Source organism: Sander lucioperca, chromosome 20, assembly GCF_008315115.2.
Source record: "Sander lucioperca isolate FBNREF2018 chromosome 20, SLUC_FBN_1.2, whole genome shotgun sequence".
Taxonomy (NCBI): Eukaryota; Metazoa; Chordata; class Actinopteri; order Perciformes; family Percidae; genus Sander; species Sander lucioperca.
This window is the reverse complement of record NC_050192.1, coordinates 17,024,974-17,050,158: the sequence shown is the minus strand read 5'-3', so window position 1 is coordinate 17,050,158 and position 25,185 is coordinate 17,024,974. Positions and strand designations below refer to the sequence as shown.

The following is a 25,185-nucleotide window of genomic DNA, read 5'->3' as shown; positions in this document are numbered from 1 at the left end:
AATACATTTAGACTGTGGGAACAAAACGCTCCCTTTGAGATAACTGCCACATCTTTCACTGAAAAACGGAGTCTCTGCAGTCTGTTATGTTATATAAAGGGGATATTTACAAAGAGCAAATCACTGGGAAGATTTTTTTTAAAGCCTCAACCCTAAGTTACAGATAACCCTAATATATAATCAGTTTCAAAAAGCATGAGCGATTGCCTTCAAACATGTTTTATTTGAGGGAAAATAAAGTTTTATTTTAGATAAATGTGACCACTTTACAATTATTGAGGCTTTAAGCCAGTTGTTGTTTTTCTATGTCGATAACTTACCAGGAAATTGAACACCTTTATGGAACTTAGTCAGGCTAAACCATAGAAATAAAATGGATAGAAAGGCCAGTCAACTGTTTCCCATGGTCATTTGATTGGTACACAACAAAATGGCCATTGTTGTTAGTTGTCCTAGTGACAGTACGCGTCAGCGGGACCGTAAACTGTGACACAGCTCGCTTGGAGGAGAACCGCCGATGTTCGGGAGATGTTCTCGGAGTTGCAAGGAGTGAGGAGGGACAGTTAGACCCAGCGGCAGTGGGTCAGCGGACCGCTTACGTTAAACCCAGCGGCAGTGGGTCAGCGGACCGCTAGCGTTAGACTCAGTGGCAGTGGGTCAGCGGACTGCTAACGTTAGACCCAGCGGCAGTGGGGTCAGCAGACCACAGCTTGCTAACGCCGCCTTAACGTTACCCCCTCGCCACATCGTTCACAGGAAGCGAGCCGAATAAAGCTGTCACTCGTGCCGATAGCTATTTGCTTTGTTTGGATGAAGCATGAAGTTAATTTGACTTATTTAGCAGCTGGCTCTCTGCCTCGTAACGTTACTACTCCGCTGCATGTTTGTCCGTTACTGCTCCGCGACTTGCCGCAAGTTGGCTTATTATCTTAAAAAATAAAGGATTCTTCATCATGATATTCAGAAATGCATATCTTTCTTCCTGAACCCCACACCGTCTGTCGTTAACTTCCGCTTTGTAAACCTTCCAGCTGCTTGCGAGCAGGTCAGCCACACCCACCTAAGCCTGGCAACCGATAGGAAGATTCTACGGTGACACGTTAGTCAGTCTTTATTATGTGCTTTAACGAAAGTTGAAGGTGTTCGACCCTATTTGCTGCCATATTACATTTGTTATTTCTAACCCACTGCACGCAGCATAAGCTTTGTATGAAAGCCAATATGCCCCTGAGGACACTCTGTGCTTTTATTGTGTGCTGGTGATTTCCAGCTGTTCTTTATACATTTTTGTTACTGGGATTATGGTTACTGCACCCATTATCACAGTAAAAATGTGCTTCTTAATCTTGTGTTATTTACATTACGTTGGTTCATTCCTGGAAGAGAATTAAGTTTTTTTTTTTCATAATTCTTGTGTTTAAGTTGTGAATAAGATCCAGTGAATAAGGAACAAAATGTACTGACCTTCTGCTTCTTATTGTTCTGTTCAGTGGTGGGATGACATTTTCACTTGACTTAAAGCAGTAGTCGGTCCTCGTATTCTGTTTGTAAGAGTAACACTCATCTCTTGGCGTAGCTCACTTCAGCCTTTCCCACTGAAACATATTCACCCTTCCATCTCTTCAAGACACCAGCCCTTTATTAGTCTTAGACGGAAGAAGTAGTGGGAAAATTAATGTTGTCATTAACTAGCTCTTCCTTCAGCTGGCTCTCTGCTGCAACTCTTTGTATTAAATATAGGATTAACTATCCAATTAAATAAAACTGAAGTAAAACTAATATAAAAAGTTAGCAGGCTCTAAATGTATCCTTACAAAACAAAACAACATTGAAAATACTGTATCACACATGATAATATATGAATGAATTGAATGAATGTAATCCAAATATTCCACATGTGAAATGTAACACCTCATAAGTGTAAACGTATATTTTGCACATAACATCCCATGTCCAACAGGATTCCACAAATGATACATTCTCACACATGTGGTGGGTCTTCCATTCTGCAGTAGACTTGCAGTAACTCTGGCAGCATGGAGGCATTTCATTGGTTCTTTCCAAGTGGAGTCATTAGTGGGCGTTTTAACAGGATTACAGCAGCTACAGATGACGGATCTTTTTCGCTCCTTTTTCAGAGCCCATAAGTTATGTATTGCTGTCGGGGTGTAAAGACCATTTCAAACAATATATATGTTTATAAAAGTGTATATTGTAAACGGTTACCAACCCTGCCTTTAAATAGAACAGTCACATGTTCGAAATGGCCGCGAGACTGCCCTCCGCCAAAAAGCGCTCCCAGATATTTGTTCAAGCAGCAAAATATGACTCATATTTAGGTTTATAGTGGCCATAGTAGTTATTATGGGAGCAAAGCAGGAATTAATGTGATAAAGTATGCGCTCCAAATTACCATTTCCATTTCAAACAATTGCAGGATTTTAACCCGGGGAAGTGGGGTTTGACTCCCATTTGAAACTAAAAGTAAACGGAGACTTTTGAAAAAGATTACCAAACCTGCCTTTAAGACCTTTCCGGGAGTGATGGATGGATAGGTCAAACCAACCCAGGTCTTTGACCCCCAGGAGACCGCTGATCACGTCCCATTTAAAACTTAAAGTCAACGTTGAGTTATTTGAACTTTACATAACTAGCTCACGCCGTGAATAGCATTGACGCAGGTGCGTTTAGGGCGTGTCCAGGCGTATGGTTCAAAACGGTTGTACTTAGTGTCTTCATTAATTCATAGGTGTGTTTTGGGCATAACATGCAATAAAGCAATCAGTGTGTCAGTCATCTCCCATTCCCTTTAAAAGCCAGGCGTGTTTGTACCTTGGCGTATTGCTGTTATGATGGAGGATTTGCACCGTAATATTTTTATTTGTAATCTTGTGTGTGTGTGTGTGTGTGTGTGTAACAAGCATAGTGTGCGCGCTGTGCACGTTACCTAGGCCCATTTTACTAATTTGCTGTTAAAATAACAATGAAATGCTGCGCTATTGACTTCAGACCAGGTTTTTGGTGGTCAATGGCGCGATCACTTCCCGCTGCCTCAAGACAGCAATACGCCAAGAATTCACCTGAACACACCTCCCTGTAAGACCAGCACGCCCATGGCCGCTCAAATGGGCGCAGGTGCATTTGCTACTTAAACAACGCGGGCGCTGGACGGGAAATTGACAACTGTGTCGGTCTAAAACATTAACAAAGACACTTGCGTCGGGCTTTGCACTGCGCTGCGCCGGGTGCAAGATAGGGCCCTACGTCACATGCATAATTACGTCATGCACTTACGTAAGAAGGGAAATAATGTAACATACTTATTTTTAAAGTAAATCTTTTGGGGCATTTTTCGGCCTTTATTTGATAGGATAGCTGAACACAAGAAAGGGGAGAGAGAGGGGGAATGACATGCAAAAAAAGGGCCGCAGGTTGGAATCAAAACCGCGGCCACTGCGGCAAGGACTGAGCCTCTGTACATGGGGCGCAGGCTTAATCAGGTGACCTACCGAGGCGCCCCACGTAACATACTTATTTTAACCCAAACTTTCTATCTTTTGTAGTTTTGTTGCCTAAACCTAACCAAACTGTGACCGTTTCACAACATTGCCTGTGACAATAAAGTTTAGGTATAAGGACATGTTGATCCACTGGTAGGGGGCGCTAATTTAGGAAACACACCCCCTGGGTCGTATTGGAGGGTAGGAACAAACGACCTATGTCGGTCGCAGGACTTGTTTGGTTTATGACATGTGCCTGTGCGTAAATTTCTCACATGTAAAATGAGGTGATCAAAACGTATTACTTCCAAATATGGATCATAGAATATGCAGCAAACTCCCACATGGATCAGACTAACTAACCATATACAGTAACTATTCCAAACATGTGTGAGTCCACTCAGTGCAGGAGTGCAGACAATCCAGTCTCGTTATGAGCAGAGCAGCTAGTGGAGCAGCAGAGGCCTGCGGTTGGCTGGTTGGACGGCGGTGGCACCTCTGAGGTGTGGAGCTGTGTGAACCAGCTGCTGTAGAAACAATGACCAGAGTGAAAATTTGGGTTTGAAGTCTATGGGGAGAGAACGCACGATTTACGGTCAGCAATTTAACTGCTGCAGCTCTTCTCTCTTTCTCTCTCTCTCTCTGTCTCTCACACACACACACAAAACACAAAACACACACACACACACACACACACACAGCCCAAAGCAATGCAGTCTTATGTGTCAAATTTAACTTAGAAACTAAGCGAGCGTTCATTCACACAGAAACTTTTCACTGTCCTGCCGTCCCCTGTCATTATGATACAGGCACTCACCCTGAGATAGAAAGAGAGGGGGGGAAAGAGAGAGAGAGGGAGAGAGATGGGGAGACAGAGAAAGAGGGGGAGGGAGAGACAGAGAGAGGGAGAGAGCAGGGGGGGTCAAAAGGTCTGGACTACATCTCCTGTGATTCATCAGCCGAGTAGTGAAGCGGAAAAATAACTGGATGGATGGAGGAGGCAGTGTCACCGGTGAAACAGAGAGTTGGATAGGTGGACCCCTAAAAATATGATTGTGCAGCATTTTGCAGGCGTCAGAATCAAGCAGACGCCAGTCAACGGGAGGGGGGGTGGGATGGGTGGGGGCTCTCTCTCTGCTCCATTCTGTCATCCTCCCACTGCTCCTCCAGTAATTTGATGATGAAACAGTTCATAAAAGTCAGTACAAGTGGAAAATGATTAGTTAGTGCCACTTCTTTTGTTGTTGTTTTCTTTACCTCAGTAGAACCATAGGTATGCCACATTGAGTTCAAATAAATCACTGGGGCCCAATTAATGACTTTCCTTCTCCTTTTAGATGCATTATGAATGACCCTTTGTTTAATGTGTCTGCATTAGAAGCATTATTATAAGCAAAGCATTATTATGATCATATTTTATGTATCCTGTCCTTCTGTGACGCCCACACTGATGAGCTGTCTATTATATATACCTTTCTATTATATTTTAGGTGCTATCTTAATGGGAAAAAAAGTCTTACCGTTTCACCAAACAGTCAAAGACACACACAAGACCAAGTAGTAATCTGCATTGCCTGCAGCCCAACACAATGAATTAAACGCACACTGTCAGTCTTTTTCAACCACTGCACACACACAGAGAGAGAGAGAGAGAGAGAGAGAGAAATGAAGAGGGAGGCCAGATTAGCGAAGCATATCTCTAGACCGGCATAATTACCCATTATCCTCCTCTGTAATATTTCTCTTATCGCCTGGCTCTTTGGAGAGAAGAGGTTTCGCAAACTTGGGAAACAGATCCGCTCTTCTTACTTCTCTCTCCTCTGCTCCGCGGCTCTCACTGCAGCAGGTCAGGAGACGGGAGAGAGGATGAAAAGGAAAAGGAGGACCAAGAAAAAGGAAAGGAGAGGTGAGTGTGTGAGGGAGGGAGGGAATAGAGGGGGAGAGACAAGGGACTGATGTGAACAAGAAAGACATAAAAGGACAAGAGGAGGACAAAGAGTTCCACGAGTTTGGTCTGAACTTGGAAAAAAACTGCTTTTAACTTCAGGGTGCTTTCACACATATAGTTAGTTTGCTTTGGTCTGAATCAGTTGATGGGTATGTCCCCTTGGTTCGGTTTGGTTTCACACCTGGAAAAATCCAAGCGTACCAAAACAAAATGCGTCATTACAAATCACGCAAGAACGTTAACTTGTCTTATTGGTCGGATGTGTCTTGGGCGGGAGCAAGAAAGTAAACACAGGAAGAAGGTCCTGTGTTACCGAGACTTCCCTCTGCTCTGCCGGCGTCTGTCTCCAACTTTAGCGGCAGCTGGTTTGACCACGGAGATGCGAGTGACGGACGGCGAGCTTGAATGCTGTCTATTTCTGTGAGAGTAACATTGGAAGCTGCTACAGTTTGCAGTTAGCTGCTATGCCGGACTACATGAGCCGTTTAGCTCAGACCTGTGGAGTACACATACAGTAGGGGGTCAGCCCTATGTTCCCACAGCCCAGTGGTTCCACAGTCCTATGTTCCCACATTTCTAAGAATTTCTTTTTCACTGAAAATTAGGCCGTATGTTCCCACAGCCCTATGTTCCCACATTTCTAGGACATTTTCAAAATTAGGTCTTGTGTTCCTACATTTCCCTGAAATTTAAGCCTTATCCTCCCACAACATCTTTTAGGGTTAGGGGATAAAATCTGATAAAAAAATGTTGAAAAAGGAAATGTGGGAACATAGTGCCTAATTTTGAAAAAAAATCTTAGAAATGTGGGAACATAGGGCTGTGGGAACATAGGCATGCTCCCTCCAGTAGTTGGTGCTGCTTGTGGTGGACTTTCCAGAAACACCATGTTGTGGTATGATGAGACTAAGGGAAAGCTTACGTGACAACATCAGGTCACAGGTCAGGGGACGAGAATATTCAGCCAGTCTCTAACAACCACACCTCTTCATATATAACTGTTTGTCTATCTGCAGATTCAGACAGTCTACGTAGGCAGCTGCATGATAAGGACATGTTTTGTCTCAGGGCTGTCTCCTTTTGGAGGACGGTGGGCCAGCCACACGATTTAGTATCTGTGTTAACGGCGCCTGCAATGTCTTTGTTCAAGGTTCAGCTAAACGTAACGCCTCCAGCATGAGTTTAAATACACCTTCAGGAGGACAGGAACTTCAGAGAGTTGGGACAGCACTGCACAATAACACATCGTGGTTAAACTGTTTACTGTCAGCTTAATTGTCTCCTCAATTGAGTTCATTAAAGGCTTCTGTGTAATTCATCAAGGTCTCCCGAACCTTCTTCACACATGTGCTCTGGGTGCACAAAAATATCGGGGGATTGTGAACAGAAGAGATGGCAAATTAAAACTGTGGAGAGACAAAAATAGGAAAGAAAGTGCTGGACACAGATAGATGGAAAAAGAGGGTTTGCCATAGAGATGGAGGGAGGCAGCAAAGAGAGAGAGTAGAGTGGCAGGAGCTGAAATATATATAGAGAACAAAAATAGATGGACAATAGAATGGAGGGCACAACAAAACAACAGGGAAGGAAAAAAGAGGTCAAATGGCTAGAGAGGGAAAGAAAACGATTGATGAGAGTGGGTAAATGGAATGTTTGGGTTGGAAAGAGGAATAGATGTGTGGGATGTAGAAAGGATAAAAGGGATGGAGACATGGAGGGAAAGGGTTAAGAATGGAGGGAGGAGAGAGAAAGAAGAGGAAAGAGGAGGATACGAGTTTAAGCATGCAAAGGGACTTTCGTCCTTTTGCAGAGAGAAAAGAAATAGACAAAGAGGAGAGCGATGGGATACAAAATGTGATGCAAAATGGATGAGGTTACAATGTAACCGCTGTAGCAGTTAGTGGTTTCCATTATTCATAAGATGGTTGAGTTAGATTAAGGTTTTCATGAGCACTGATTCTAGTCAAGTGGGTTCCAAATTCCTTGGGGGCCCATATCTCTGAAATTGAAAACCGGTATTCCAAAAATACTGTATCTATTTTTTTTTAATGTTTTTATTACACAGGGTTTCCAAATACTGATGCTCTCAAACAGCAATCCTCAATCGTCAGCACAAAATTCTGGGTCCTGTAGAAAGGCATTTTCTATGGGCCCCTCCCCGCATCCACAGCTATTCATTCTAGCATCTTTTTGGGCCCTCCTCACATGAGGGCCCTGGGTACTGAGTCCTCTTTTTTTCCCCCCAGTCCGATGCCCCTGATTGTGCGGATCGCCAAGCTTTAATTTGTGGCTCGCCAAGCTTTAATTTGTGGCTCGCGTGGCAGTAAATAATATGGTGATATTATGTAGTAAATACAGATATTTCATAAAAACATTAAAAACAAGCAGGGCTATAACACAACCCTAAGTATGCTCCATTAAAAATATTTTATTATATTTAAAAAATACCTAAAACAGTGGCATTACGAGATTGAAATATAGACTAGAAAAAACAATGCATTGGCGCATCCAAGCGATGTTTGACAACACTCCTACTCAAAAAGTGATATTACAAAATTTAATTTTAGACTTGTATTTACTATTTTATTCATATATCATGCTACTGTTGTGAACCCAAGACTTTTGTAAACTCATTTCAAGCACCAAAACAATTAAGTGTAGGTATGTTTTCCACAAGAGATTTGAGACATTTCAAAAAGCGAACATCGACAACTTTTTTAGCTTCAGTGCGAAATTATCTCTTTACACATTGGTCTGGAACTAATTTGGGCGTCACTAGACAGAAAGCTGAATTTGTTCTGAACATTTTGATATGAAACACATTGGTATCAGGTTAAATGCAAATACCCTTTAAAAGGAAAATTTCAAGAAGAAATCTAAAAATGTCCTTAGACCTGAGACATGCTTTGCCCTTCCGTCCCTAACCCTGACTCACTGCAGAGTTGCCAGTGGCAGTATGTCCACTCTCGCCAAAATGCAACCTAGGGTCATTTCGTTAATATACCCAAGTCAAACATTTGTTTAAAAGCATAATTAGGACAGAAACGCCACTGTATTTTCCACATTTGGAGTTTGTGTAAACTCTGTGTACCCCTGGTGATACTTGGAGTAAAGTTTCATGTTGTGTCGAGCCTTCTTAGTGTTTTAAAAATAGCAATTTTGATGTGATCATAGTAGTGCCCCTAGCACTCCCATTTAAAAGGCCATTTGACTGAAAAACAAAACTACGGTCAATCTTAAAAGTGGCGCTTCCGTCCTAATTATGCTTTTAAATGAAAGTTTGACTCGGGTACATTCACAAAAAGACCCTAGGTTACATTTTGGCGAGAGTTACGCTTTAAACATGCTCTGCCCTTCCGTCCATAACCCTGTCTCACTGCGGAGTTGCCAGTTTGGGCGGTCTGTCCAACTCTTAACGCCGAATGTGCTCTTGGATGGTTAGATACATGATGGGAAAATGTAGAAAAAAATTGCACATTGTATATTCAGGGATGACAGATTGATAAGCAGACATGCTTTTCATGACTGGATGTAACTTTTGATACTTTGCGGTAAAAGTGGCTCTCCTATTGACTTTGTCCTATCAGTGTTACTCTCATGAAAAAAATAGTGAAGACCAGTGCTCTAAGCGAATGAAAGAGAGCATATTTACTGAGTTGTACTTTTCGTGTCAGAGATCATTTGAATTTGCAAAAGTAGGTGGAGGTGCCAAATGATGCAGATTAAAATTCCAGTGGTTTCCCTTCGCTTTCCATTATTTATGTGAGCAGATGTTCTGTCAGATTGAGCAAACTAACCGCCAAACCAGAGGAGCCACATGTTGATGCCAGTATCCTACCATCATTTTACCTCTCTTTGTCCATCATACCAACACTGCAAGCTCTGTTGCCACATTTTAACCCTCCTGTTGTCCTCGGGTCAAATTTGACCCATTTTCAAAAAGTTTCTCAGAAATTCACACACATACATACACACACACAAACACACACACACACACACACACACACACAAACTAATTCACAGTAATGTAATTATTTTTCTAATGAACTAGGTTCAAGTCATTTGCTATTAGGACAGTACTTAATAAAAAGTTCTGCACTTCACCAAATGTTTAATTTGGCTAACGAGCGATAAAGTAACTTCCATTTCATCAGTGGTCCTCTGAGAAATCATTTCAAACAGATGTCCTCTGAATGTAAACACCGTTTCACTGTCTGCTTTATTAAAAACCTCCTGCTGGCCTCCTCCGAGACGGATGCCTCAACATGATACAAACTTTTCTGGATTTTATTCCCCTTGTTAAATGAAAACAGAAGCATGCAAGGATTCCAGTGTGCACCTTTTCAAATGAACTTATTGAAAGTTTTTCTGATGTGTCACCTTTATGGTTAAAGTTAAAGTACAGCGACTCATATGTCTTGGTTAAAATTTGGGAAAGATCATCCCGTCCCGTGTGAAACCAAAAGTCAGCTGTTATTTTGAAATGAACCGAGTTGTACGGACCTTAGTCCGTGACGCCATGACGTCCGTAACATCATTTAATGTCCTCATTTTAGTAGGTTGACGTTAACCCTCCTATTGTCCTCGGGTTTTGAAAGTTTTAACATCAAAATTTAGTTTTTTTTTTCAAGCAAATTGCCCAAAATGAAAGATATACTTCACCGATTTACCATTAAACTTTGTATCAGCAGAAACACGGTAGTATTTTTGAATGGCTATCGAGACCAACGGTGTTGCTCGATGCATCTGGCCGGTAAAGGGAAATCATCAGCGGGGAACGTTGAACGAATGTGTTGGTGGAAAGCTAACGCTAGCCAACCACCTGTTCCATCAATCCTGCTTGCAAGTGTCCGCTCATTAGACAACAAACTGGACTACATCCAACTTCAACGAAACTCCCAACGCGAGTTCAGAGACTGCTGTGTTTTTGTTGTTGTGGAAATATTGCTGTACCAGACTATCCAGCCTGTCGAGGTGTGCTGTGTTAACACAGACTACCTGTTGCAGAAATGGGGTGCTTGTATCCAACGAACTGCTAACTGCTGGTGGAGTTTGTGACTGTAAAATGCCGACCATTCTACACCCCACGCAAATTTACGGCTGTGTTTATACTTGGTGTTTATACCACAGCCCACCAAGTGTTAATGCTATGTGCTATGTAGCTATGTGTTAGCTGAACTTTATGGAGCACTAAATGTAGCCTGTTTCGTATGTTGTTTTTATATAAGGTCGTTTTTATATATTTTAAATGTGTAACACCACTTGAACGTTGTTTCGTGTATATGGTTGAAATGACAATAAAACACGTTGCATTCTGGGATTTGGTGTCTTTCATCCACATGAGCCAAAAACACATTTTCTGGCTTTTCTCGGCCTAGAAGCCACCAATTTCTAAAAGATTTTCACATTTCTACTACATAAGTGACCCAATTTAAAGATATATTCATCTTTCCAATTGTGAAATATCCCTTTAACATAAATGGTTCTATACCACACTCTTCGCAAGTAAAACTAAGGATCAGATCTCTACTTTCTCATTGAATTTTGGATGTTTTATTAAATTCGATCGCATTTGAAGAAAAAAAACAGTATCCTGAATAAACTTTGACAGTCTGTGATTTTCCACTCAATCGTAATTATCTGTCGAAATAACTCATAATTTTAGCTTTTTTCAACAAAAAAAAAATGAGGTAGTCTTTAATTTCTTATAAATATGGTTTATTGAGCATGAAAAGTGTAAAACTAGAGACAGTGGCCCTCATTTATGAAACGTGCGTAGGACGGGCGTACGCCGATTCCTACGCAAAGCAAGGGATTTATCAATTTGAACGTGAGTGTAGGCTGCGATAAAATCTCACGTCTGGTCTGAACTCGTGTACGCAAGTTTTCGAGTCAGTTTAATAGGAGAAGGAGAAGTCATCAGTTGATCACTTATCAGCAATGGCAGTTCTGGCTCTTTTAAAAGACCTCTATTCGCTGGTACAACAGTGCACATGTACGCGCACGGGCCACGGTGGAGCGCTCCATCGGATTGATTAAGGGCAGATGGCTCATGGTCTTGCATCAGCGGGGGGACCCTACTATACACGGCAGAAAAAGTCTGCAACATTGTTTTAGCCTGTGGGGTTCTGGAGCCAGATGACCCGATGCCCAGAGAGCAGTGTCCAGCACAGCCCCAACTGGGGCTATACGAATGAGACAGGATATTATTCCTCACTTTTAAAAGGTATAGTGTTATGTTTGGCAATGATAGCCTACTCAATACAGGAAACATGACGATGCACAACATTTTTATTTATTCTTCAGGTTTTCGTTTCTCTTTTAAAGTGTCGTTAATGGCCACAAGTGAACGATTTATTTCTGCCATTGACCGACATATTTCGGCTTCTTTTTCCAGCCACTCTGCTGTCAGGAGACAGGGTCGGGGTGGTGGTCCTGCACGGGGGGGGGGCAGAGGACACGCGCACTCCCTCACAGCTGTTGCCTGGCTCTGACTCATGAAAAAAACACGAGGAAAAATAAAAGATACTGCATAAACTCCGCTACTGTGTGTTTATTTAAATATAGGTAAACCATGTAGGCCTAAGAGATTGCAATATAAGTCTGTATATTACTATTAGGACTATAGCATACATATGTCAAGGATGTATAAATTAATTAAACTTCAGCTGGAGTCTGATTTACCACAGCAACACTGTTGACTGCATCAGTGATCTCTTTCCATGCCACATTCTTTCTACAGCCTTTAATAACAGTTTTCAGGCTGCCAAATCTACAAACGTAAGTGCAAATGAACTTGAGACATCAGGGTTTTAATCTCCACCTCTGAAAAGTACCGCTTCTCAGCTGGATTACGTCTCGCCATGTTGTAAATTGTAGGGGCGAGGCCTCAAAACCGAGAATATATAGGGGCGTGATATTTAAATTACGATTGTTTCCAGCCGCTGCATTTATCAATGTGCGACCATTCTTACGCTTTGATTGGTGTGATACGAACTATCATGAATCACGCGTGAAGCCTGTCGTAAGATGATTTCTGCGCTCATATCTGCGCTGGTTTCTACGTTAGGTTGATAAATGAGGGCCAATACGTTCATGTTAGTGGTGTATCTGGTGGTAGTGGAATAAAATGCAGAAAACAGTGTTAAAAAAAAAAAATAAAAAAAAAAGGGTTTTCTTTTAGAAGGGTTTAAATTAGGGTATATTTTCCCAGGAGAATAACAAGTTGCATGGTCGACGGGCAGACAACACAAGGGGTTAATCCAACCCCGTTTTGTTGCTAAACTTAGTTGCTGCTAGTTCCACTCCCACTCCCAGCTGTCCTTAATTTAATATCTCCTAATTATGTTGATCAAAACTGCAATCTGGACAGCATTACTTTTTTGTCATACACATTTTCTATTGCAAATTTAAAAAAAAAAGTAAATAGTGTATTTATATATCGCCTTCAGTGGTGGAAGAAGTATTGATATCCTTTACTTACATACTAATACCATCCTGTAAACATACTCTGTTACAAGTCAAAGTCCTGCATTGAAAATGTTGTAAAAGTAGAAGTAAAAGTATGTATCATCAGAAAAATGTGACAAAATAACGCCAACATTTTCATATTTACATGTTGTGATTTGTATAGTCAAAGCATGTACAAATAACAAGGTCACATGAGACACAGTTATCTTCTAACCATATATAAACTGGGAACTATATTCTCAGAAGGGGAAGCACTGCTACTTGGGCGGAGTGATTAGCGCAACACCTGAAAAGGCAAGTCAAGGCAGCTTTATTTGTATAGCACATTTCAGCAACAGGGCAATTCAAAGTGCTTTACATAAAACATTAAAGAGCAGTTAGAAAATGATTAAAAAAAAAAAAAAAAAGCAAATTAAAACATTAAAGTGCAGGGAAAAATGATAAAAAAAAAAGAAAAAAATTTCTCCGACCACAGGTCCTTATCTATGTCACAACCGCGTAGGAGAAATTCTCAGAAATATGTCCATTATCTGTTCAAAAATACCACTCGATAAAAGACAAGAATAAATTTGACAGTGCAGTATAAGAAATTAAAAGAACTGAGAGATAAAATACGTGAATAAAAGTTACAGTGCAGTATAAGAAATTAAACATTAAAGAGGAGTTATAGAATGTCATACAGTGTCATCAATGCAACTTCAGTATAACAAATGAACAGTTATTTAAAGAAAGGCAACATCAAAAAGATAGGTCTTTAGCTTTGATTTTAAAAGAACAGAGTTTCTGCGGACCTGCAGTTTTCTGGGAGTTTGTTCCAGATATGTGGAGGGTAAAAACTGAACGCTGCTTCCCCCTGTTTAGTTCTGACTCTGGGGACAACAAACCTGTCACCTGTCCCAGATGACCTGAGAGGTCTGGGTGGGTCATAGTGTAGCAGCAGATCAGAGATGTATTTTGGCCCTAAATCGTTTAGTGATTTGTAAACCAGCAAAAGTATTTTGAAATCAATTCTTTGAGGCACTGGAAGCCAGTATAGAGACTTCAGTACTGGAGTGATGTGATCCACTCTCTTGGTCTTAGTGAGGACTCGAGCAGCAGGGTTCTGAATCAGCTGCAGCTGTCTGATTGATTTTTTAGGGAGACCTGTAAAGACACCATTACAGTAGTCAAGTCTACTGAAGATAAAAGCATGGACAAGTTTTTCCAAATCCTGCTGAGACATAAGTCCTCTAACCCTTTATATATTTTTAAGGTGGTAATAGGCTGACTTTGTAATTGTCTTAATGTGGCTGTTAAAATTCAGGTCTGAGTCCATGACTACACCAAGATTTCTGGCTTTGTCTGTTGTTTTTAACATTGTCGTTTGAAGCTGAGTGCTGACTTTTAATCGTTCCACTTTTGCTCCAAAAACAACCACCTCAGTTTTTTCGTCATTTAATTTAAGAAAATTCTGGCACATCTAGTCGTTAATTTGTTCAATGCACTTAGTCAGTTGTTGTATTGGGCTATAGTCGTATTGGGCTATAGTCCCCTGGCGATAAGGTTATATAAATGTGTGTGTCATCTGCTTAACTATGGTAACTTATTTTATTGTTTTCCATAATTAGAGCCAGTGGAAGCATGTAGATGTTAAACAGGAGAGGCCCCAGAACGGAGCCTTGGGGAACTCCGCACGTCATATTTGTATGCTCAGATGTATAATTCCTTATAGACACAAAGTAGTCCCTATTCTTTAAATAAGACTCAAACCACTTTAGTACTGAGCCAGAAATGCCAACCCAGTTTTCCAATCGGTGTAGTAATATGTCATGGTCGACCATATCAAATGCAGCACTGAGATCAAGTAATACTAAGACTGAAATTTTGCCACTATCTGTGTTTAAGTGGATGTCATTAAAGGCTTTAACAAGAGCTGTCTCAGTGCTGTGGTGTGGTCGAAAACCCGACTGGAAGGCATCAAAACTGTTGTTTAGTGACAAGAAAAGGTTGAGTTGCTGAGAAACCGTTTTTTCAATGATTTTACTTAAAAATGGAAGGTTTGATATCGGCCTATAGTTGCTCATTAGTGACGTGTCTAGATTGTTCTTTTTTAAGAGTGGCTTAATGACTGCAGTTTTCAGGGCCTGTGGGAAGATACCTGAGAGAAGAGACATGTTTACAATCTGTAGAAGATCTGTAGCCAAACAATTCGAAACATTTTTGAAAAGCCCCGTTGGTAGGATATCAAGGCAGCAGGAGGAGGTTTTCAGATGTTGTATAATGTCCTCCAGGTTTTTACGGTTAATCATATGAAATTGGGTCATATTGGAATTTGTTTTGCCTGGACACTGTGACAACACATACCCTGTACTTGATATGGAAGCACTGACTGTCTAATTTTCTGAATTTTGTCTTTGAAGAAGGTGGCAAAATCATTGCAGGCCTTGGTGGATAAAAGTTCAGATGCTACTGGTACTGGAGGGTTTGTTAACCTATCGACAGTAGCAAACAAAGCACGTGAATTATTATTGTTTTTGGCAATAAGGTCCGAGAAGAAGGACCGCCTTGCATTCCTCAGTTCCAAATTATAAATGCGAAGTCTCTCTTTATAGGTGTTGTAGTGGACCTGGAGATTAGTTTTTCGCTACCTGCGTTCTGCTTTTCGACACTCTCTTTTTTCTGTTCTTACCAGTATGGCATTTCTCCATGGATATCTTTTCTTATCATAGACAGTTTTTACCTTAATGGGAGCAATGGCATCAATAACATTTGTAATTTTACAATTGAAATTGTCTACAAGCTCAGTGACTGAGACCCCTGAGAGGGTGGGTGTGGACGAGAAAAGCTGAATGAATGTTTCACTGGTGTTTTCAGTGATATACCATTTTCTTATTAACTTTGTTTGGACACTTATGTGCACAGAGATAGTGCCATTAAAGAAAACACAGGAATGATCAGAGAGAGCAGCATCAGTCACCACAACCTTGGAAATGTTCAAACCCTTCAAGATAATCAAGTCCAGAGTGTTCCCCTTGTTGTGTGTGGGCTCCGTCACATGCTGAGTCAGTCCATAGTTCTCAAAAATGCAACACAGTTCTTTTGTCCCTCTATCCTGGGGGTTGTCAACATGAATGCTGAAATCACCAGCAATAACTACACAGCCAACAATAATACAGATTATAGACAGCAGTTCACTAAAGTCGTCAAAGAAGGATGCACAGTATTTAGGTGGCCTGTAGATAATTAGAGATATAGGTCGAGAGGAGGACCTTAGTTGAAGAGCCACTAATTCAGAAGCAAAGTTTCCATAAGATATTTGAGTACATTGGAACGAGTCATTAAACAAAATGGCGACTCCACCTCCTTTCTTATTCGCTCTATTCTCACTCATAAAATTTAAGTTAGGGGGAGCTGACTCAATAAGAACAGCATCACTGTTATTATGGTCTAACTAGCTTTCAGTTAAAAACATAAGGTCAAGATTGTGCTTAATAATAAAATCATTGATTAAAAATGATTTACCCGCCAAAGACCTGACGTTTAGTAAGGCTAGTGTTAGTGTGTTAAAATAATTATCTGTCTCATTTTTTGGGACAGGCTGTGGCTGACGAGGAATATATGCTAAATTTGCTAAATTGGCAGTTAAGTGCTTCTTTTTCTTACTTAGCGGATTCACCATTCTTTTTCTATTACCTATCACAACATAGATTGAAGAAGAATTTAATACACAAGGCCCAGGCTTGTCCTGGAAAGAGTCATGAGTGCCACTAGGCGTGCAGCCTGGACCCGGCATATCTCAGTTAAAGCTTGTTTTATTTTGTACACAAGCATACTTATCAGTCTGGTGAGAAGGAGTTAGCTGCCGTCCTTGAGGGGGCAGAGGTGCCTGGCGTTTTACTTTCAGTGGTTCAGTCACTGAACCACAGAAGAAAAGCACCGTTGTTACTCTCTGCTCCTCACCACAGGGCTTCTCAGGTGCTGTGAGAAAATTACTCCGCCCAAGTGGCAGAAGTAGCAGTGCTTCGCCTTCTGAGAATATAATTCCCAGTATGTATACGGTTAGAAGATGTCTGTGTCTCATCTGACCTTGTTATTTGTACATGCTGTGACTATACAAATCTGAACATGTAAATAGGAAAATGTTGGCGTTATTTTGTCACTCATTGGGAGCAGTAGGCTTGATGGAACCAGTTACCTCCAGCATCTGTGCTAAGCTAGGCTAGCGGTGGGTGCGTCAGACAGAGTTACGACACGCACGGAGATGAGAAAGGTATGTATGGATTTATCTAACTCTGGGGGATACGGTGAATGAGACAAAGTCCCAATAAGTTGGCGTGTTCCTTTTTAAAGTATTAAAAGTAAAAGTACTCAATGCAGAAAAATCCTCACATCTTAGAAACTATAAAGGATCCAAACAGTTGTGTGTTTAATGGTCTAATCATGTCAGCTGGACTTGTAGACTGTTATTATTATTATTGTTGGCTAGTTTCATTTATAATAAAATATCAGCTTTTATAAACTACATGTTTTGTGTGCAAAAAGTTTCATTTGTAAAGTAACTAAAGCTGTCAGATGAATGTAGTGGAGTAAAAAATACAATATTTCTCTCTGAGATGTAGCAGAGTAGACGTAGAAAGTGGCATGAAAAGAAGACTCAAGTACAGTACAAGTACCTCAACATTTGTACTTATGTACAGTACTTGAGTAAATGTACTTAGTTATATTCCACTGATCGCCTTTATACCTTATCAGACAAAACGCTTTACAATTTCCTCTCATTAACCCATTTCCACACACATTCATATACCGACAGTGGCGCAGTATAACTTTTTAGGAGAGGTTTCCCTGATTTGCCTATTTTCTCAGGTTTTTTGTTTCTCACGAAGACCTTCAGACATTTTCTTAAAGATTTGTCACTAATGATATGGAGAAAAAAAGTGGTGGTGTTGGAGCGGGATAGAGGCTGACTATAACTGGCTATTAAATGTTAAATGCCTGCTCCCACAATGGCTGTGATCGGCTCTGTTATATCTCCAAACAAGCACCCAACAGCAGCATCTCACCTTTTTAAATCATTCCACAAATCTCAACATGTGAGGCGTCAATTCAGAGGTCCGGCTATGAATTTAGATGGCTAATTTTCACTGCAATATGTAAACCAAGAGTGGAGAGTTCTCTTATAATTGGAACAAAAAAAATGGCAAATTAGATTCCTCTTTATTCCTTTTTTTCTCGCAGTTTCCTTGAAGATTGTGAATTATTACATGTGATGTGGATGGTTCATGTTTCTGTTTGAATCAGAATCATTTATTTGTCATTGTAAAACATTGTAAAAAAAAAAAACAAAAAAAAAAAACATTGTATCTTGAAACTAACAACTGGCTCAGTGACTGTCAACACGGTTTGTGAGCGAAGAGATCAACCATGTCGGCATTACTTCTCTTCACTGAACAATTACGTGACTTTTAACAAAGGTCACATCACTGGAGCTATTTTTATTGATTTTTGTAAAGCCTTCGACACAGTGAACCAGATCTGAACCAGATCTTGCTTAACAAACTTCACTCATTTAAATTGTCTTCATCTGTGATAGAAATGCTTTCTTCCTACCTGACGAACAGGCTGCAAGCTGTCAAAATAAATCATATCCCAACCATTAATCTGTAATATGGGCGTCCCACAAGGCAGCATTCTTGGACCCTTACTTTTTCTTTTATACATCAATGATCTCCCTCAGGTGTGTAATCAATCAAAATGCTTAATATATGCTGATGATACTGTGATTTTTCTCTCTGACTCATATCCTGATGTCATAAACTCAAAATTATCATCTGATCTTCAGTTCCTACATGACTGGTTGAAAAAGAACCACTTGACCATCAATGTAAAGAAAACTGAATGTATGTATTTCCACTCACTCAGAAAAAGTCTTTCTTTTACTGATTTTATTACCTTTGCAAACCAAGATCTTGTCACAAAGATTTACAAATATCTTGGTGTGCTACTTGACTCACACCTTACATATCGGGAACACGTTTCTAACTTAACAAAAAAGTTGAATCAGAAACTTTATGCATTTTATTTTCAGATTCAAAATGGCACCTTACCAGCACTTGCTGCACTTCTCCCAACACACAATATGAGACCAGTATGCCTCACTAGGTCAGTCTCACAGGCATTCATTCCAGTTCCCTCATACAAAAACAACTATGGTCAGAAAGTCTTTTTTTATAGATACACCAAAATTTGGAATGACATTCCATTCTGTCTAGCACATACTAATGTCCTGTACCAATGTTTTTGTCCTCATGTGCTGTAACTGTATTGTTGTTTTAGCTGTCTGTATCTGTCTAGTCCATGCAGATGTCCTGTACAAATGTTTCTGTCCTCACATACTGTAAGTTGTGTTCAATGTTTTATGTTTCTGCAGAACAGGAGCCTGCTGGAAACCAGTTTTGAAAGTGAGTCAGGCCCGTTTATTCTGTAACTTAATGTTACTTTTAACTTTTCTGTATAATAAATGAATAACTCCTTCTGGTGCCTAGAAATATGCATTCATACGCACACGCCATACCCTTCCACAAACCCTACCCTCACATACACATAATGGGACAGGTGTTTCTAGTGCATAGTAGTATACATTCATACACTTACTCACGCCATACTCGCACAAAGATCTTTTTTTTTTTTAAAGGTCACAGTCCTGGAAAAGTGCAAATGCAGTGCAAAAAAGGCAAGATAGTCATTCAGCATGATGAAGTCCTATTTCTGTAACTGAATGTTTAGAGTTGTGATGGCTGTGGAGAAAAAGCTGTCCCTGAACCTGGATGTGCGGGTTCTGACAGACCTGTAACGCCTTGCTGAGGGGAGTAACTTCGTGGCCTGGGTTAAAGGAGTCTTTATTATGTTTTTTTCTCTGCTGAGGTAGTGGGATGAGGAGATGCTGTCAAGTGTGGGCAGCGAGCAGCCAATGATCTGTTCTGCAGAACAGATGACCCTTTGCAGTGATTTTTTTTTCTGTGCCACAGTGCAGCTTGCATACCACACTGTGATGCAGTACGTCAATATGCTCTCTGTGACAGAGCGATAAAAGGCCACCAGCAGCGTCTCTGCTGTGCCCTTTTGATGATGGTGGTGGTGTTTGCTGTCCAGGAGAGGTTGTTAGCAATGTGCACTCCCAGGAATTTAAAGATGTGGACCCTCTTGAAGCTAGCACCTTCTATGAGGAGTGGTGGTGGGTCCATCTGTCGCTTCCTCCTGAAGTCCAGAATCAGCTCTTTGGTCTTTGATGTGTTGATCTCCAGGTTGTTGTTTGGAGCTGCAGTAGTAATGTATCCTGATCAATATGTTGTGATTGAAAAAAAACAATCAACTTTGCCAAACATTGCCCCTGATGCAGCTCTAGATCTTATTATATACTGTATTTTGCATGTCACAACCCCTACGTTTTGATTACTGTGTGTAAAGCATGCCCAAAACTAAATGCCCACTAAAGTAGATAATTTAATGGGAATCATCCGTCGAATTGATTTTATTCAGACTGAAAAACTCTGGCTCTTGTAGCAGCAGAGCTCTCACCCCCATGAACAGCAGAGCAGTGATTTTCAACACTGTGCTTTAATGCCTACATATTATAGAGGCTTTCATTTCAACCAAACATCCCAGTGGGTCATTTCCCTTTTCAGTTGTTCAATTTATCAGCAGGATCAGCTGCTGCAGAGTTTTTTATGAAATGAAAATTCTGCCTTCTCCTGGGTCTTAATGGCACATTATACCAAAACGTCAGCGAGAAAAAAATCTTCCCAGGATTAAACCTGATCAAAGTGTGTGTGTGTGTGTGTGTGTGTGTGTGTGTGTGTGCGTGCCTTGACATCTACCAGCCTTCCCTCATATTTCCAATCCACCGCATCAATCTATCATGTATATGTATATAATCTATGCATTTGTTGTAACATATGTGCATGTAGGTCAGAGATTATTTTGTGTGTGTGTGTGTGTGTGTGTGTGTGTTACACAGAGAAAGAGAGATCAAACATTAGAGAGGCTTGGTATCCCCCTCTCTTTTGTATATTTAATTACTTAAACATAATTACTATCCACTGGCTGATGAGGATCTCATATTTACGTTATATGTGTGTGTGTGTGTGTGTGTGTGTGTGTGTGTGTGTGCGTGTGTGCATGTTTGTCTGTGTGTCTGTGTGCGTGTCTGTCTGTGTGCATGTGTGTGTGTGTGTGAGAGGGAGAGAGAGAGAGAGAGAGAGAGAGAGAATGGTTGCCTTGATTTCTCACCCCGTTCCTTGTCTTTATTACCAAGTCAACTAACTTGTCTTCTTTTATACCACAGTGTAAAAGTGTGTGTGTGTGTGTGTGTGTGTGTGTGTGTGTGTACACTGTGTGTGCAACATGGGGGAATGTTCTCCACCCTTCCGTTATCACCAAGTCACAACTCATCCATCATGGCTGTTCATTTGTCTTCTGTCTCCATGTCTGCTCACGCTGCCTCACGTTAACAGTGTGTGCGTCCAACTGAGAGATGCAAAGCACGTTTCCACTCGCACAAGCATTATAATATTCAGAAATCAGTCCACGTAGAACGCTCCCCCAACGCTGCTAATTCTAATTCATGGCCACGCTTGCAACAGCAGCCACCCCTCATGCCACGTTGCCACCTAAAACCTTCTCTCCCTTACCCCCTGCGTACTTTACTTCCATCTTCCATCCTTACTTACTTTCGTTCTTTTGTCAATGAAAAACGTGAAGATGAAAATTCCCTTTTCCTGTGACTAAACATATGCCATAATTGTCGAACGTGTAACGAACAACAAAAGTGTAATATTCCACTATATCTCCCCAGTAAGTTATCTTTAAAGGTCCATACATAAACTATTGTGCATTTTTAAATTCTGTTTTAAGAATTCCAAGCAAATGCTGCCCCACGTTTGTTTCTTGCAAACTTTTAATTCAATGCAAACCGATTTTACTCCGGTTGCATTTTTTTGGACGTTTTCGTAGCTTTTTCCGACATTTTTGCCGCCTTTTTATGGCGTTTTTGTTGTTTATTTTCAACGTTTTTGTCGCCTTTCTGGAGTTGTTTTTCGATGTTCTTGTTGATTCTTTCTGACTTCTTTTTTTTGACAATTGTTTTTTGAAGTTTTTGTCGCCTTTTTGACGTTTTTGTCATTTTTTTCCCACAATTTTTTTTGAGGTTTTAGTTGCTTTCTTTAGACTTTTTTGTCGCCTTCTTTAGTTATTTTTTCCAAAGTTTTTGGCGCTTTTTCCGACATTTGTCGCCTTTTGGCGTTTTTGTGAGTTTTTTTCCCACCATTTTTTCGACGTTTTTGTCTCTTTTTTAAATGTAGGCAGACAGTTGGAGATCTCAACCCCCCCCCCCCCAATGTTGAACCCACAGTTACGCCCTTGGTCTTGACCATTTTATTTGACTGTGAATTTTTTTTATACGAGCAAATATATAATTTTGATGGGCCGAAAGTCATTCACAGATAGAAATGTGTGTCATCCTTCGCAGTGGCGGTACCTACCATATGTTTGGGGTCAAATACATCTCGGAGAGCCTAAACTCCATGTCCATCATCAAGTCAAAATTATGTTAATAGTAAAATTAACTTATTTATCATAAAATTGGGAAAAGTCATAAAATATCAAGATGAGTATTTTTATCTATCTATCTATCTATCTATCTATCTATCTATCCACTAGCTATGTGGAAAAAACATAACTGGCTAATGTGATGATAGATAGATAGATACTGTAGATAGATAGATAGATAGATAGATAGATAGATAGATACTATAGATACTATAGATAGATAGATAGATAGATACTATAGATACTATAGATAGATAGATAGATAGATAGATACTATAGATACTATAGATAGATAGATAGATAGATAGATAGATAGATACTATAGATACTATAGATAGATAGATAGATAGATACTATAGATAGATAGATAGATAGATAGATAGATAGATAGATAGATAGATAGATACTATAGATATATAGATACTATAGATATATAGATACTATAGATAGATATTATAGATAGATACTATAGATAGATAGATAGATAGATAGATAGTCTGCATGGGTGTGTCTTTTTGTTCGAACCCTCGCGCAGCCTCTCGTGCACACCGCACAGCTCCCTCCCTCCCTCTGCCAGTCTGTCATCCTCGTGCGCCTATACAGCGCCCTCCAACCGGCGGGAAGCACGCGCTCAGTACCTGCGGCTGAAATTCAAACTTTAACCGTTTGTCTAAAAAATGTCCCCCGGCAGCAGCAGCTGTCAGTGACGGACACGGAGCGGTGTAGCGGAGGAGGAAACGGGACAAAGGACGTTCAGGAGCCTCGGCGAAGATTACCACAGTCTCCAAAGGAGGGAGTTTTTTTTTTTTTTTTTTCTTCCTCTAAAAATAGGCGACTTTCGGTTATACATGCACATCATGCTGCAGGTCTGCACGCCTCCACTACGAGATGTTAACCGAGATGGTAGCTTCTTGAAAGTATAGCTCCAGTCATTGCCACACGATTGGTAGGCTGCTTTCCTTCAAAACTGCATATATTTTTCTTTTTTCCGGAGCTTCCTCGGTGGATTACCAGAGTCTGTTTTTCAGTTGTGTGATTAATAATTGATCACGGAGGACGGATCTGGACACCGCCCGGGCCAGCTTCAAGGCTACACCGGACGGAGATTGCGTGTTCTTTCCCTTTTTGGTTTCGGGAAAGGAAGAAAAAAAAAAAACAGAAGACAGCCAGCCAAGCTTTCATCCCTGCGTGCTGACGGATGGAAACCGCGCGCATTGCCGGAATATTTTGGAATTCAAATAGTTGCATTGGTTAAAATAGGGGCCCTACCTACCTGGAGAGATAGCTCTTTTTTTTTTTTTTTGGGATCAGACCGCCCGTTCATAGCCCCTGCAGACGGATGCTTGGATAAGTGAGAGGGCTATTCGCACTCAAGGACATCCTCAGTGTTTGGTGGGTGTACAGTTTCTTTGAGTATTTTGGGATTTTGAAGCACAAACCAGATAAGCGCACGGATTTCTTACCGGGACTTGGGGTGAGAGTGAGAGGAATTGAAGGCATTTAGCCTCCCGTACATCACTTTTTCTCCGCTTATCCGTCTTCGCTTTGGATAGCTCTCTCTGAGAGACGTCTGTGCTCGAATGACACAGCATGCGCACACGGATGGCACGAGCTCTCACCTCGCTATTCCATAGAAATACGTGTGTGGAGTAACGTTAATTCGGCTTTGGGATGCGCATTGGAGGCTTATAGGAGTTTTTTTGTTCTTCTTTCCAGCAACCGTATGACCCCTGCAACCACCCACCCACCCATCCACCCACCCTTCTCGCTTTTGAGGATCAATGTGCACGTGAGTGCTTCTCGCGGGTTTGCACGGTGAGACCACCGGCACCTGGATTCCCGGTTCGCTCCCTTTTCTCTTTTTTTTCCCCCCCTTTTGCCTGACTGCGCGCACGTCTGTTCTGGTAATTCCGCTTCTTCTGCTGCTGTCCGGTCCCCCCCCCCCCCACACACACACACACACACACACACACACACACACACACACACACACACACACACACACGCTCACACTCTCGTTTATTCAGCCCCTGAAAACTACCAAGAGAGCCTCTCTCTCTCTATCTGTGTGTGGATGGGAAAGGAATAGGAGCGCAGGAGAGGAGAGCAGGAGTTGGGATTTTTTTTTTTTTTGGTAAAGCCGTTCTCCTCATTGTGATTTAAGTCATCCATTAGTGGACGCATCGGGAGAGGAAGAAGAAGGGATTGTGGAGAAAAGAGAAGGCGAGGAGAGAAGGTGGAGATCGATAACGGTAAGATTACTGATTGACCGCCTGTTAATAATGCAGGGTGTGTGTGTGAGATGGCGGAGGGAACCGAGCTCTGCTATGCAGTTGATTTTTCTTTTCTTTTTTTCTGCCATGCATGGGGGATCCCATGCAGACTTCATCGTGGTGCCAACTGTAGTTTTATTCTTAGTGCCATGGCAATGAATCATCGCTGTGATGTGATTAGGCTCTGCCATAACCTCGCTCTGTGTGTGACTGCTCTCTTTCTTTCTTTCTTTCTTTCTTGTTTTTGCGCCTGTGTTGGCACTGTTGGTGCCATTCTCTTAGGCTATACAGGCAATTTATTAAAATCCCTCTACAAATGTAGCACAGCGGCGCCGTTGACCGTCTTCTCTCCGCTGGTTCTGAGAGGCTGATTGGTATTTTTTGGCGTCTCACTTCTGTGCTGCCATGC

At 41.1% G+C, this 25,185-nt stretch overlaps 1 protein-coding gene across 3 annotated transcripts in view; it reads left to right on the top strand.

Annotated features, from left to right (window-relative positions):
- Positions 1–25,185, top strand: part of si:cabz01090165.1 (uncharacterized protein LOC100333421 homolog) — a 471,441-nt gene that overhangs the window by 4,307 nt on the left and 441,949 nt on the right. For 2 of the 3 annotated variants that reach the window (XM_031304122.2, XM_031304121.2), the window contains exon 1: positions 23,312–24,755. The exons of the other annotated variant lie outside the window; for it this stretch is intronic. The gene's annotated coding sequence lies outside the window, so the exon portion shown is untranslated. Of the gene's footprint in view, positions 1–23,311; positions 24,756–25,185 lie in introns of those variants that run through there. 3 annotated transcript variants of the gene reach the window in all.